The 14,097-nt window shown below is 36.7% G+C and overlaps 1 pseudogene; it reads left to right on the top strand.

Moving 5' to 3' along the window:
* Window positions 1-5,370: 5,370 nt before the first annotated feature.
* Window positions 5,371-6,312, top strand: LOC149191089 (F-box/kelch-repeat protein At5g60570 pseudogene; annotated as a pseudogene).
* Window positions 6,313-14,097: the final 7,785 nt, after the last annotated feature.

Raw genomic sequence — 14,097 nt, 5'->3', positions numbered from 1 at the left:
ACTCATAATGAGAAACCCCACCAGTCCAAGTATCTATGGCCAACTGCACAAATTCACTTTCCTTTAACCAAGAGTGGTTAAATTTAAAAGGGAGACCCTTCTAGATACACTCACCCCGCCACTAAAATAAAATGGGAGAATGGTTCGACAAATTCACATAAGAGACCCATGAATCGAAGACATCATTTTGTTCAATCAAATTTTCATGAACTAAGAATTGATCCAGGAATTTTTCAATACCATCCTGCCCAACTTGCCCATTTGGCCAAGTAGGACAAAGAGGTCATGGGAGAATGTCTAACATTTTGTTCTATACAAAGAGTCCCTTTAAATAATCCCCTAAAGGGTTCACTTTACATCGAGCCCCCCAAAATACCCTCCGCTAAGACTATAAGGTTTAAATCCCCAACCAAAATCAAGGAACTAGTCTTCAATAACCCACTAACATGAATTCTGTCTTAAAATTCCATCCTAGAGTTAGAGGGGGCATAAACATTAAGAATGTGAAAATGATCCTTTGATCCCCAAGATAAGCTTGTCAATAATATGCCTACAGAAGTTTTAAAAACCAGAAAGTCAATCGATCAAGGATCCCACATTGCAGCTAGTCCCCCTGAGACCTTGACCACATCATTCGAACAAAATTTCCACCTCAGACACATTTTCAAGAACTATGTCCTGGCTTTGACATTAGATACCATAGTCTCCTAGAACAAGATAAACAATGGTCGTTGGATCAATTTTTATTTTTATTTTTATTATTTTTATTTTTTTAATTCCATTTAGGGGCATTCCTCAGAACCCTAATATTGAGGGAAATAAACTTCATCAAGGAATGTTATTATCAGGAATAACTTCTTTAAGAGCTTGCATGTCATTGTCATAAAGGGAAGAAACCTCTCGACGTTCCACACAACGCAAATTTTTTGAGTATAGACCAGCAGGAGAATGTTCCTCATGAGAAACCGTCGAATTTCTACCCCTTTGTTTCTTCCTAACAATAATATTCTTCAAAGAATTAGGTCTAGTGGAAATAATAGTCAAGGAGGCCATGGTTGAATGGATGGATAGTGGCTCTATAACCAAAGTTTGGTTATATTTGAGTATCTCAAGGTCAATACCCACTGAATTTGTAGGGAAAAGCACACTAGAGAAAATGGCAAATGGAATCACAAGAGATCTCAAGATATAATTTTGATCACTTAATAAAAGTATTTATAATCTATCAAAAGGTGGAATATCTTTAAATCCTTCGAAATCTATTTTTAGAGTTAAAGCTGGAAAGTTGGAGGTATAATCTCCAATTCTGGAATCAATATAGATCCCAATAGAGTAGAATCCATTAACACCTTACCTGCTAAATATAAAAAATATATCCAATCTTTCATGGGAAAGATTGACTTCGTGAAGAGGCTCATACCTGATTTCTTAAGGATTATCAAACCTATACATCATATGCTGAAAAATGTTCAATTTTATTGGAATCTGTCTTCTCAAAAATCTTTTCAACAAATTAAAGATGCCATTTCATCAACCCCTATTTTGGACACCCCAAAAGACTTCATTATTTACAATGATGCTACCAAAGAAGCTATATCTACTATTACAATGCAGAAAAATCATGAAGGGCTTGAACAACCCATAACATTCAAGAGTAAGAGTCTTTATGAAAATGCTATGAAATATCCTTTAAAAGAAAAACATGCTTAGTCTTTGGTAAAAACTATAGAAAAATTTAGGCATTTAATCAGTAGTAAACACACAAAAGTCAAAAACTTTTGTACTAGCTGTTAAGTTCATGTTATCTCAAAATCTCATATCTAGAAAGTAGCTTATTGGTTGACAAAAATTTAATAACATGATCTAACAATATCTACCACTCATACAATCAAAGGGCGAGATTTGGATTTACATTTGGCGCATAGTCTCAGTAATAATGAAGAGGATAAATCACTAAATGAATACTTTTTTAAATTACTCTATATTCACTGTGAGGAATTTGAGTTATACACCCTTGGTATCATGATATCATTTTTTATTTAATTCATCATAAATATCCTGAGAAATTAGACAAGATACAAAGGAGTAGATTAAGATTGGATGCCTCAAAATATGTATTCATAGGAAACATCTTATTTAGAAAATACCTTGAAGGTATATTGTTGAGATGTGTAGATGATAAATTTGAAAATGAAATTTTAAAATCATTGCACATTTATTTGTAACAGTTTGATCATGTACCTAGTCATTTTGCTACAAATGCTACACCTTACAAGATTTCAATGACCATATACTTCTGGCCTCATATTTTTCGTGATACTTTTAAATTTGTGAAATCTTGTGATGAATGTCAGTGAGCAATAGGAAGACTGCAATATTCAACGATGCCTTTGAAATATATTATCCCTACATATCCCTTGATTAAGTGGGGATTACATTTTATTGGACCTGTTGGGCCTCAAAATAGTCCCTATTTTCACTCCATTATTCACCAAAATCTTCACATTTTAACTTCATGTCACCTCCATTCCACCTCCACATCGTTACATTTACCTCATTATTGGGTTAATAACAATGCTTTTCCAAAGTTTATTAATTCTTAACATTTTAAAGTGGATTTATGGTTAAACTTTAGAAAATAATATGCTTATACTTATACCTAACAATTAGAATGAGTTTGTTGACATGTGTAGGTACAAAGGAAGCTTCCAGGGCATCTTTATGTGGCCTTGAATGATCAAATTCGAATTTGATAAGATAAGCCTCATGGAAAAGATCATGATCTCATGGAGAAGATCATGGACCTCATGGAGGAGATCATGAAGGATAGGGTTATGTGTCTAGATGGTTGAGAAATGTATGGAACTAAAGAGAGATTAGTGGATCATCATTATGAGTTTGTTATCTCATCCCATTGTATAAATAGGAGTACCTCCTCCATTCCAAAGGGAGGACTCTTGGAGCATGTATCCAACTTATGATGGAATAGAATAAAGCTTTATTTTACATAAAATTCCATTTTATAGTTTTAGATATAAGTTGCCTTAATGTAGTATATGGAATAATTTGTCACTTTGTTCTTAAGAGAATTGAGCTCACTCTAAAAGGATGAGAGAAACATTTTATTTCATATTAGATCTTATTTCATTTAATTTCTTAGATGTTTGAGGATTTGTTTGTGATTGATGAATGAGTTTTAAATTAGAATCTTATCAGCATATGAGAGGACAACCAAGGGTCTAAGTTAGGCTCTTCCTCTATTTGATTTGCATGATAATTGGAATTCATTCTTTTGCTTTTAAGTTTCAAGTTATTTCATTTATTATGCTTATGAATGAATATTAGTTTAGTTTGGATCAATATATGAGGGAACAATCAAGAGACTAAGTTAGTCTCTCTCTCTACTTGAATCTGAACAACAATTAAATTCATTCTCTTGTCTTTATTTCAAGTTTCTAGTTTTATGCAATCAATGATTTCTTTTCAATCTATAATACTATAGGGAAGGACGACTAGGACCTCCTCAATCAGGAGCCTCTTCCTTGCATATTATATTGAATCGGAAATCATTTAGTTAGTCATAGAGTTAGTTGCCTACTCCTGCATATATTTTGCTAGCATCATCACAAGCTTACGAGTTTCCCTGGTTGATAATTTAATGAAAGCAATTTAAGCAAATAAATTGCCCAACATTTGGCGCCATTACCGGGGATGGTGCTACAGGATCATGCATTAGGAATTTAATTCAGTGCTAGTATTTTTCTTTAGAAAAACTAACTTGTGAGACCTGGTGACAGCAGGATCTTCATAAGGGAGTTCAAGTTTGAGTTTTCTGATGTTTTAGTATTTAGCTAGTTTTAAATTCAGTCTTTTTAAAACCCCCTGCATAAATAAAAACAAATCAAGCGATTAGTATGCTCTCTTCCTGTGCTTCGTGCAATCAGGAAGATCAGAAAATCCATTGATTTAGTTCGAATAAAAATACTCTTGCTGAAAAATTAATCTGTGACATGACAATAAAAAAAATTTGTGAATGAGAAAAAAAAACATCTTTAAATTTTTAGATGAAATTTAGTTTTTTTTTAATTTTAGAAATAAAAATTTCCACAAAATAATAATAATATATGTATCATATATATACATATTATTATTAAAAATAAAAAAATAAAAAAAAAACCAACCATTTTTTTTTTTAGATATTTAAAAAAACTAACCATTTTTTTGTTTTTTTTAGATATTTAAAAAAATTCAAAACATTAAATAAAAACCACATTAAACACAAAACAAAATAATTAAAAAAAAAAAAAGATGCGGAGTTCGATCAAATGGACCGAGAATGGGACTGGGACAATTTTCTCTTGTTGCAGGCGTTCATGGCTACTGCAGCGCATCATTTCTTACCATTCCTCCGTGACATGCCTGCGTGGAACGCAGGAGGGCTGATTTTCCTTGCGATTTTGCACATGGGGCCAGCCGAGGCCTTGTATTATTGGGTACATCGTGCATTTCACATTCTGGATATCCATCTGAATCTGAGACCGATTTTCCAATCTGCCATTTCCATACTCAAAGGAAATACCTTGTTTCTCACATATCTGACCAAGAAGGCCCCCAATCCATCCAGTGCGACCATAAATCAAAAATTTCAAGGCTGGTTTCTGAGAGATACTTTTCGAGGGAATGAGCATTCGGTCCTGTTTCGAATTATTAACCTCTGGAGAAATAGCCGAGGCATTCTCATCCAGGCCATCAGAAAGTCTCCCAACTCCAGCCATCGTAAGCATTCGAGGATGAGGTAGCAAAGCACCAGTAACATCACCCCACCAATCTGGATGACTTATATACCAGTCCATTGTTTTCTTCAGTCCATCTTGCCAAGTCGTCCGCTCTGACCAACCCAGATCCTTCAGCTTCTGATCGTCAAGGAAGTATCTCTGATCATTGAAAGGCCTGTTGTCAACATATTTTTTCATGATTGAGGGAAAATAGTTTGCATATATCCTTAGCCACATCAATAACTCTCCTCTCTTTCTTTGTACCGATGTTATAAACATTTCCTACTTCGCCATTGTGCAAAACAACCTCAAATGCTTCTGCCACATCCTCACAGTAGAGATAGCTTCGAACATTCGATCCATCTCCATGAATTGGAAGGGGTTTACCCTGAATGGCCAAAAGAATGAATTTTGGAATGAGCTTCTCAGGGAACTGATTGGGCCCATAGACATTGTTACCTCTGGTAGTAATCACCGGCAAGCCATAAGATCTTCCCAATGGCGCTTCTGGCTGAGAAAACTGTGTCCGAACGCGAATTCAAGGTGAAGGAACTGCCCTAGGATGTGTCAACAGTTGCAGAGAGAACAATTGAGGATGGTGAAAGGTAAGGAGGGATTCTTTAGTGATTTTCCGCATCGGAAAATGAAGAGATTGTCGAGGTCAAAATGTCAATCTAGGTCGAGGATCTGCAGCTTTACTGCGCAAGCGTCCTCTGTTTTTTGTCTGAAGGAGTCTGCTGACTGCTCTTCTGGGCAGCAGCAGGGGGAATCCTGTGAGGGATCTGATGATTACATTATTCCCGGACTCTATGATGAGGACATGGCGAGGAATTGCTTTGCTCAATCATCGAGATCGGATTATGGTGCACTGGCTTTGGTGAACCAAAGGTTGAATTTGCTTGTTCGAAGCGGGGATCTTTACATTTTGAGGAGACAGCTCAGAATAGTGGAGCATTGGATTTACTTGGCCTGCAATCTGGATCGATGGGAAGCGTTTGATCCCACACGGCAACATTGGATGCGCTTGCCCAGGATGCCTGCTGATGACTGTTTTACACTTGCAGACAAGGAATCTTTGGCTGTTGGGACATAATTGCTCGTCTTTGGAAGGGAGGTGACGGGATTTGCTATATGGAGGTACAGTATTTTGACACATAGCTGGTATAGGGGACCGCCGATGAATCTGCCTAGGTGTTTGTTTGGTTCTGCCAGTTATAAGCAAATTGCGATTGTGGCAGGGGGCTGTGATTCGACTGGGGGTGTGCTTAGATCTGCAGAACTTTATAATTCAGAGCGTGGCACTTGGGAAACATTGCCAGATATGCATTCCCCCCGAAAGCTCTGCTCAGGGTTTTTCATGGATCGCAAGTTCTATGTCATCGGTGGGATGATAAGTAATACAAAATCTCTTACGTGCGGTGAAGAATATAACCTTGAAACAAAAACGTGGAGGAGGATTCCAGACATGTTACCTGGAGGCAATGCAGCTGCCCATGCACCTCCCTTGGTTGCAATAGTGAACAATTACAAGATTTAGTGGTAGAGCTCGCCTTTAAGGGTAGGATCATTTTGTTTTCATCTATGGAGAATCAGCAGTGCTGAATAGCTGGATCTATCAGACAAACCGGCCTCAAATTTATCAACATCAACATTGATGATTATCCTGGCAAGGAGGCGATCCGGCTATGGAGATTGCGAGCGGTGGGAGATTGCCCACCATTTCTGGGCTGACGAGGAGTACATCTCCATCATTATTGCCGGCGGTTGTTAGCTCTATGGTTGTGAAACATTTTTTCTTACATTTTGTTGTCTTTTTTAATTAGTTTTTTTTTTTTTTTTTACAACTAAAAAAAATCCACATAAATAAGAAATTAAAACAATTGTTTTTAATTTGATATTTAAAAAAAATATAACGAATATTTTGTGTGTTGATAACAATAAAAAAAACTTTGCTTATGGATTGTGGATTTGTCATTAGTTTTTCTTTACAACTAAAAAATATATAAACAAATCAACATACATAATAAATTAAAAACCATTGTTTTTAATTTGTTATTTAAATAAAAATATATTTTTTTTGTGTGTTGATTAAAATAAAAAATAAGACAAAATAAGTAAACATTTCTTTTTTATTTATTTAATATTTTGGATTAAAAAAAAAATCAAAACAACACAAAACAATTTTCTAATTTTTCTATATTAGGTTTTAATAAATAAAATTTTGTTGATTTTACAACTTAAAAAAAAATCTCAACTTTTTTTTTTTCTCTCGATAAGACTAATTCTATTAAGCAGTAAAATATTGTACATGAGGATACATTCCAGAGATGCAGGAAACCGGCAACCGGAAATGATAGGACTATCAACCTCGGTTCCGGGAAATGAGATGAGTAAGCAAGGAGCTACTACTAGTCACTGAAAGCATAAGAAGCATTGAATGCTACCCTGAAAGGGTAGGGGTTTCAACACGAAGCTTTTTCCCTTTCCTTTTTTTAACTTCAACCCAACCACTTTGGGGTGGATGGGCGATTACAACTTGCAGATTGGGGTCCTCCACAGGGGAGCCCTCCTTTTCTGAATCTAAGGAAGAGGACAAATGGACACGTTTCTGAGCAATGGCTGAATCAGAGGAAGGCGCCAGGCCCTCGGTGGAAGGGGCCACAGAATGAGGGGCCTGATTCAATTCTTCATCGCTATCTTCATCTTCAGAACTGGAGGAATCAGAGTCCCCGACTGGAGGAGGAGAGCATGGAGCCCATCGTTTGGACTTGGGCTTGGAGTCGTTGGCCTTGTTCTTTTTTGCCGGGCGAGATGGGCAAGTATTCTGCAAATGCCCAGATTGTTGGCAATGGCGGCACCGAAAAGCAGTGTTCTCGTAATCCAGCGTCTGGGTCCAGACAAAGTCATTTATCTTGAGATTGATTTGTTCTGGAAGACCTTTGCTCAGGTCTAACTCCACACACACTCTTGCATATGAGTAGAGACCTTTGGATTCCCGCCAAAAATCTCCATGGATGAAGCTGCCTAATGTGTCTCCTATAGCTCTGAAGACACGAGTATTCCATAGATGAGCAGGTAAGTTTGGAAGCCGAATCCATACCGGTGTCTTGGTAATGACTGCAGTGGCTGGATCAAAATCTGGAAACCAGGGAGTCAAAAAAAGCCCTGCAGTTCCCATGAACCAAGGGCCCTCTGCTAAGGCCTTTTCATAGTGCTTAATGTTATCAAAGAGAACAATGAAATAACCTTTCGAGCAAAAAAAGATCTTACAATGATGTGTCCAGTTTGCATGGATCCATGCATAGAGATCCTGGGATCGAGGCCACAGTCCATTAAATCTGCAAATGATGGCTCTTTCTGCAAATTCTTGATGCTGGGAAGCCAGATCTTCATGCATGAGTTCAACAGAGGGAACTTCTTCAATTTTTTCAACCAAGAAGGCCTTAGATTTAAGGGCTTCCGGGGGTTTGGGGTTCTCAGAGTGAACTGCGTCCTTGTATGAGAAAGGCCGAGTAGAGGAAGATTGTCCCGCTGCACCTCCTCTCAAACGAAGGGTAGCCACCACCGAGCTGTTCCTGGAAATGCTGTAAGCAGAGAGGGATAGAGGGTTTTCAAGTTGTTTACCTTGAAAGAGAAGTCGCAGAAGGCTAGATGGGATCCCCATTCTGCGCTCTAGATTCAGTATGAGGTCCTGCACCAGATCTGAAGGGCGAACCCATTGCATGATGGTTCTGCCTGCAGGCTGAGCAATCTGGATCTGAAAGGAGTCAGATAGGGGCTTTGACCCCATGCAGATCTCTGTATCTGGCCAGAACACGGGTTTTTCTGCCTTCTGGATGACCAGATCTGGCAGATCTTTGTCCGATCTGAATCTGAGACTGCGATTCGGATAGCAAGTGATTGCCTCAGATCCATGCAGAGACCCTGCGGATGAATCATTTTCCGGCTCTCTCTTGCTTGATTCCAAGGACGGCACGGAAGGTAGCAAAGCCAGAGCCTTGGCCTTGGGATCTTTAAGCTCCTGCTGCTGAGGGTGCAGAGATTGAATCCACCGGGGGTTGCGCGTCCAAGCAAGCGCATCAGAGGCCCAGTCGTCGGTGGCGAGAGCGAAATATGCCTTCCCTCTTACTCCTCGCAAGACCCAGTCGGTATCATAGCATGCATGGGGTGCCTCCACTGCTGTAACGAATGTGCCGGGCCACACTCGTAATATCCTCCATGGATCTCTGATCTCCCCTACGAAGCTCCTCCTGGGCCGCTTTCTTACACTGCTGAGATGGGTTTCTTTGAGGGCTCGGGTTTCGATCTCGAGACCTCCAATCCCTCCACTCGCTCTCCGAACGTCCTTCACAGCCATCGCCATGGCGTAACTCCGCTTGAACGCCAAATCTCCTCTGATGGGCAAACCGTATTCATGAAAAAGATTATCGAGCTGCCACTCGGGCATCGATTCGTAATCGACCTTGGAATACCTCGGATAATGCACGGGCAGTTGAAACGCGTAGGGGCCGTCTCCCCCTCCATTTCTGGAGGAAAAACCCTTATTTGCATCGCCATTTAAGGACCCTGAAAAGGGCTTTTCCAATTCCAGGGCCTTGGCCTCGGCCTCCAGGGCAGTTGGACTCCTTTCCCATCGCAGCAGTGTCTTGCGTATATCTTCCAGCGAACAGACGCGCCAGAGGCCGCCTCCGCGCTTTTCATTTTCAGGGCACCGTGGCTCTGTCGCAGGCATTTTGGCAGATCGGTCAAGCTTTCCCCTGAGAGAAAAAAAAAAAAAACTATTCATTTATAAAAAAAAAAAATAAAAAAAAATCTCAACTTAAATAACAAATTTATTTATTTATTTATTTATTTTTTTTTTAATTTTTTTTTTAATTTTTTTTTTAATTTTTTTAATTTGTTGTTTAAAAAAAAATCTAAATAAATAAATAAAATTGACATAAAAATAAAAAAAATATGTTTTCATTTATTTATTACTTTTCATATTTTCTTTTTAACATTTGTTGTTTAAAAAAAAAAAAAAAAAAAAAGGTTCACAAATTCACATAGATTTGAAAATAAAAAAAAATGGAATACTTGGAAACAAATTTCAAAAATCGATTTATCAAACATTGGAGGATTCTTGTTTCGATAGCTTCAAGTTGGCATTAACTCATCACATCTTTCTGTTGTATGCTTTATGATGCACTAATATGCAGAACACAACAGATATTTCTAATGTCAATCTTTTTTCCAAGTACATTTCATGAGTTATCTGACACAAACAGGGAGTATTATTTTTCATGGTTGTTTTTAAGAATGGATTGAAACTGATATCATGAATTGAGTTACTTTCAACACTTGGATTTTTCTTAAATCTGTTTTATTTGGTATGAAATTTTTGCGTAAGAATCATGAAGGAAATGCGCAATTCTTCTTGAACAAACTTATGTTTTCTTTCTGCCAAGTTTTTTTACAGGTTACAGGATAACAAAGTGATCATTAAGGAGATTGCATTGTGACGACAATTAGTCTTCCAAAGACTAAATTCATGAAAAATTCTGAAGACAAATCCACCTCCACAACCACTACCTTGCACCTCCCTTTCTGAAAAAGATTTTGAATTCCTCCAATTGTAAGCATGACATTTCCATATTCATTTTTCACAGCAAGAGTTCTTATTCATATACCATGCATTTCCTTACATCCATTCCTTACAAGCTTATTGCCATTTTCCTTGTCATTACCATTCCCCTTCATTTCCGCCAATAAAACCCTGCTTGAGTCAAAGTCCTAGAGTCTAAGTATCATTGAAAAAACACCTGGAGGCTTGCATGCCTTAATGGCAAGTACTCTTGCCAATGAACAATGGGAGTACATTAATATCCCTTGTTCGTTGGATCTTGTAGGTGACTCGACCACGACAAATTTATTCGTACCTACAAAGATGTGTTAGGCATCCTGACTCCCATTGGAATCAATGGTGGGAGATCTTGTGTTGGCTAGGGGCATTCATTAACGGCCACTAAGTCAACAACTTCTTGCTATGTTCGACATCGACACATTTAATCACATAGTAAGATTTGTGCCATCGAGCGTTGAAGACTTGAAGACCAATATTTTGTAGCAGATGAAGCTAATTTCCTTTCATTATTTTTTAGTTTGTCATCACTTGAGGACAAGTCAATAAATAAGGCTGGGGGGGAAATGTAACTTCTATATTTTGTATACCTTCCAAGCCTTATACATTTTCAGCTGCATTTAGTAGCAGATTCTGAACATTCAGCAGAAGATCCAACAACAGATTCAACAACAGATGCAGCAACAATAAAAGATTCACATTTTCAATTTCATCCACCATTTTCACAACCAAGTAAAGAAGACTATGAACAACAGTTTTTGTAGCCACACGTACACAACTCTCATCCATTTTTGGAAGGGTAAGTTAAGGTATGATATTTTCTAACTTTTAACCATTAAATTCCTTGAAAAGTTATAATAATAATTTTTGGAAAAACTTCACTTCCTTTCCCCATTTCACATAACTACCCAAACCATCCGTTTAAGGGGAAGGATACATTTACATACATACTTTGTCAGATTCATATAACATCCACATTCATATATCACATTCTAAACCCCGCTTACCTTCAAAATATCTTCACTATTACATGAGCATACAAATGGCTTTGTCAAAAGTATTTAAAAGTTAATTGGATGCCAACACAATCATGGTTGTTACACAAGAACCAACCATGATGCATTCCAACAAAAATACTCTGCAATAAAAATCACATTATCAATATGCAAAGATCATACATTGAATGCAACAAACAAAATATGGTTGAAACAAAAGAACCAACCAAGTTGTAGTTCATCAAAATAACGCTTTGCAAAAGTTAAGTAACTAATATCATGCAGAGTTTAAGCCAAAGCTCAAGTACCAAAAAGTAATAGATTGCATGAGGACATGCAATACCTTTAGTTTGGGGGTATGTTGGGCCTCAAAATAGTCCCTATTTTCACTCCATTATTCACCAATATCTTCACATTTTACCTTCATGTCACCTCCATTCCACCTCCACATCATTACATTTACCTCATTATTGGGTTATAACAATGCTTTTCCAAAGTTTATTAATTCTTAACATTTTAAAGTGGATTTATGGTTAAACTTTAGAAAATAATATGCTTATACTTATACCTAACAATTAGAATGAGTTTGTTGACATGTGTAGGTACAAAGGAAGCTTCCAGGGCATCTTTATGTGGCCTTGAATGATCAAATTCGAATTTGATAAGATAAGCCTCATGGAAAAGATCATGATCTCATGGAGAATATCATGGACCTCATGGAGGAGATCATGAAGGATAGGGTTATGTGTCTAGATGGTTGAGAAATGTATGGAACTAAAGAGAGATTAGTGGATCATCATTATGAGTTTGTTATCTCATCCCATTGTATAAATAGGAGTACCTCCTCCATTCCAAAGGGAGGACTCTTGGAGCATGTATCCAACTTATGATGGAATAGAATAAAGCTTTATTTTACATAAAATTCCATTTTATAGTTTTAGATATAAGTTGCCTTAATGTAGTATATGGAATAATTTGTCACTTTGTTCTTAAGAGAATTGAGCTCACTCTAAAAGGATGAGAGGAACATTTTATTTCATATTAGATCTTATTTCATTTAATTGCTTAGATGTTTGAGGATTTGTTTGTGATTGATGAATGAGTTTTAAATTAGAATCTTATCAGCATATGAGAGGACAACCAAGGGTCTAAGTTAGGCTCTTCCTCTATTTGATTTGCATGATAATTGGAATTCATTCTTTTGCTTTTAAGTTTCAATTTATTTCATTTATTATGCTTATCAATGAATATTAGTTTAGTTTGGATCAATATATGAGGGAACAATCAAGAGACTAAGTTAGTCTCTCTCTCTACTTGAATCTAAACAACAATTAAATTCATTCTCTTGTCTTTATTTCAAGTTTCTAGTTTTATGCAATCAATGATTTCTTTTCAATCTATAATACTATAGGGAAGGACGACTAGGACCTCCTCAATCAGGAGCCTCTTCCTTGCATATTATATTGAATCGGAAATCATTTAGTTAGTCATAGAGTTAGTTGCATACTACTGCATATATTTTGCTAGCATCATCACAAGCTTACGAGTTTCCCTGGTCGATAATTTAATGAAAGCAATTTAAGCAAATAAATTGCCCAACAGGACCTATAAATCCACCATCCCCAGCCAACCATATTTTCATCCTTACTGCAACAAATTACTTTACTAATTGGTCTGAAGCAGTTCCTCTTCAAAGAGTGACTGCGGATCTAGTCATTAAATTCTTTGAAGAAAGTTTACTCCCTAGATTTGGAACACCTATTCACATTGTCTTTGATAATGAATCTACATTTGTTTCCAACAAATTTTCTCTTTTCTGCAGCAAATTTGGTATAAAACACTCATTTTCTTCATCTTATTCTCCATAAGGAAATGCACTTGAAGAGTCCACAAATAAAAACATAATTAAAATAGTTAAGAAGATTACAAACCGTAATATGAGAGAATGGCTTATTTTGTTTCCATATGCCCTATGGGAAGATAGAACCACAACAAAAGTTAGTACTAGTGGGACCCCTTTTCAGCTAGTATATGGCTAGGAAGCCATTACGCCCATTGAATTGCAACAAGATTCCTTTCACTTAGCATTTCAAATTGAAGAATTTAAAGAATTTGATCTAATTAAAAAATATCATGCTTTATTGGCACTTGATAAAAAAGCACTTCAGATTAAATGAATCAAATTTAAAAGAGGTAAAGTATTGTTAAAAGGTATTTTGACAAAAAACAAAAGTTGTTACTTTTGATGTTGGTCAAAAAGCATTATTGTGGGATTCTGTGCATGGAGATAAAGGGAAGCATACAATGTTTCATAAGTTATGGATTGGTGCTTATGAAATAGCAATAGTAATGGGAAATAGTTCATACTTACTAAAGGATAGTGATGATAGGCTTCTGTCATATCCTACAAATGGAACACATATTAAACACTATGTTGATCCTGCTACAGGATCAATTCAACCTTGATCATTCCTCTACTCTTGTTTCTTTGTTTTCTTTTACTTTTCTTCTTTTATTATTTCTTACCTTTATTTTCTTTAATTTTGTCATTGTTGTGAACCTTTTGAGAGTTTTATTTGAAATTTTAGATGTACATATTTCTAAGATATTTATTCAAAACAAAAATACAACTAGCTTGGTTGCAGTTTGCACAGAAGATGAGGAAAAATGATGCTACAACTAGGATCCATTAGCTTAATGACTTTTA

The sequence above is a fragment of the Pinus tabuliformis genome, chromosome 3_1, assembly GCF_031772625.1.
Source record: "Pinus tabuliformis cultivar Carrire ecotype Pingquan chromosome 3_1, CPIR1, whole genome shotgun sequence".
NCBI classification, from domain to species: domain Eukaryota; kingdom Viridiplantae; phylum Streptophyta; class Pinopsida; order Pinales; family Pinaceae; genus Pinus; species Pinus tabuliformis.
Note: the sequence above shows the minus strand (reverse complement) of the source record. Positions and strands in the feature narration are given on the sequence as shown.